Raw genomic sequence first — 2512 nt, 5'->3', positions numbered from 1 at the left:
CATACTGCTCGTTCTGTGTGTGATTTCCTGCAAGACAGGAATGTCAGTGTTCTACCATGGCCAGCGATGAGCCCGGATCTCAATCCCATTGAGCACGTCTGGGACCTGTATGATCAGAGGGTGGGGGCTAGGGCCATTCCCTCCAGAAATGTCAGGGAACTTGCAGGTGCCTTGGTGGAAGAGTGGGGTAACATCTCACAGCAAGAACTGGCAAATCTGGTGCAGTCCACGAGGAGGAGATGCACTGCAGTACTTAATGCAGCTGGTGGCCAGACCAGATACTGACTGTTACTTTTGATTTTGAACCCCCCTTTGTTCAGGGACACATTGTTCCAGTTCTATTAGTCACATGTCTGTGGAACTTGTTCAGTTTATGTCTCAGTTGTTGAATCTTGTTATGTTCATACAAATATTTACACGTTAAGTTTGCTGAAAATAAACGCAGTTGAGAGTGAGAGGACGTTTATTTTTTTGCTGAGTTTATATAGCTCATTGTGGTTGAATGTTTATCTATTATAGGTCCTATGATACAACAATGAATAATGTTGACCTAACAAATATCATCAAGGGATACATTAATATTTTCAACAATGAACAAGCTATGAAAACCAACCTGGCAATATTTACGATTATATATTTAAAACTTAGCTTTTTTTGTCCTCACATGGCAATCATAGACTGAAATACTGAATTCTGGTGTGTGGAATAGAGAGGAGGTGGGTGCTATGTGGTTGGGAGGTTCTGTCTGTCACTGTTCTCAACAAACAGTCAGTCTCGGAAGGGGGACTGGAAGAGGGAGACTGAAGTCCATGCACTGCTGCTCTCTTTGTTCTGAGTGCTAGTGTTTTTAGATAATCATTGTATCTCACATTATGTTCCCAGTATGATAGTTTTCTTGCTCTTTCTTAGCAGATAATGACAACATGACAGTAACAGTAGCTGTAGATGATGTAATGAAAAGTTGGAGGGTGGTTGGTAATGGAGGACATCAGGTAGATCCACATCTGGGTGTTAGGCAGTACCCCTAGGTCCTGGAGAACCGGAGCAGAGTAAAGGGAACAGGGTAGGAGACAGAGATGTAAACAAGCAAACACACAGGTTACAGGTTGATCAGATATGTAAAAATACAGTTATTTAATTATTGAATTTAAAATGTTTGATTAGACATGCAATAATGTTAACGGCAGACAGAAAAAAAAGGATACCTGTCTGTATTTTTTTTATGTCAGTGGGGTTGATGAGGGAGGTGAGGGATGGTCCCTGGAAAAGATAAGAGAGAGGTGAGTTGTGAGAGAAACTCCAGGGTGGTGTTATGACCACTGGAGTCATACACCTTAACAGCACCTACCTGGAAGCGGAGGTTACTTAACATGACACAGTGGTTAGCTTTAAGATTTACTATTTGGAGAAACTCCTGGGCCAGTGTTGGTACTGCTGACAACATGGCGATGCCACCCACAAACGAGGAGGCAAATGCGAATAGTTATCATCTGAGATTTTCTATATTCACCTGAACGGATCGTGGCCCCAGCTAGGAGCGAAAGAGCAGCAAGGTCTCGACTTCCTTTCATCCTTCTTCCAAGCCAAGTAATTTGACCGGATGTCGAAGCACTTGGTCCCCTTCTTGATTCTCCTCTGGTGGTTTTCCTTATGTTTCTCCTGAACCTTGTCCATGTTCAGGCTCACCTTCATTGACAATAGAAATAAATACAATTATATTTCATCTTATTACAAATACATCTGTTACATATCTCTTGGAGGGCCTGAAAATAAATTAACAGCGGACAATCATTTTTCCTGGTCAAATTCCTCCAAATCCTTCTCAGCCCATGCCTGAAGGTGGTCCTCGAAAGCGTTCTGATCTGGTTCGACAACTTCCACGACATCAGGAGGCGTTTCAGTGATCTCAAAGTACATTATACAAAAATAGCAATAGACAACACTAAGTCAATCACAAATGTTTAATACTACAGTATATGCAATAATTGTATATACAATTGCATTGTTTACCTCAGTAAACAGCTGCGGCTCCCGTCCCTACAGAAGGTGATAGGGTGAGTACTCTGGAGGCCTGGATGCTGCTGTTGTGTGAAAAGAGATCTAACTTTGCAAAGCATCAAGCTAGCGAACTGTTAAATGCTATTTTCATACAAATATTAACACTAACACATTTTATCAAGACATCCAACATTTACTATAACCACCTGAACTAAGCTGAGCCTTTGTTCATAGAAAATAAAACAAATAGGATTTAGAACATTGTTGAGATACAACCTAAAAGGATTCTTCATGCTCCCCATAGGAGAACCCTTTTTGGTTCCATGTAGAACCCGTTCCGTGCATAGTGGCCCACTTATTAATAAGGGAGCAGGTCAATACAGCACACACATATAAAGTGAATCAATTGAGTGCTCTACGATAATGATGGTTGGTTGACGAATCACCCTCAGATGATTTGTTGAGATGTAACGGCTGTTGATTGGAGTAGACCAAGGCGCAGCGTGGTTAGTGC

General features: G+C 41.6%; 1 long non-coding RNA gene across 1 annotated transcript; it reads right to left on the bottom strand.

Moving 5' to 3' along the window:
* Positions 1-529: 529 nt before the first annotated feature.
* Positions 530-2275, bottom strand: LOC123727752 (uncharacterized). The gene is made up of 4 exons (XR_006759628.1): positions 2011-2275; positions 1511-1686; positions 1206-1260; positions 530-1031 (listed from the first exon to the last, which is right to left on the bottom strand). It is a non-coding gene; the product is annotated as an uncharacterized lncRNA (long non-coding RNA).
* Positions 2276-2512: the final 237 nt, after the last annotated feature.

The sequence above is a fragment of the Salmo salar genome, chromosome ssa16 (genome assembly GCF_905237065.1).
Source record: "Salmo salar chromosome ssa16, Ssal_v3.1, whole genome shotgun sequence".
Classification (NCBI taxonomy): domain Eukaryota; kingdom Metazoa; phylum Chordata; class Actinopteri; order Salmoniformes; family Salmonidae; genus Salmo; species Salmo salar.
The sequence above is the reverse complement of the archived record's forward strand: the minus strand, read 5'-3'. Positions and strand labels throughout refer to the sequence as shown.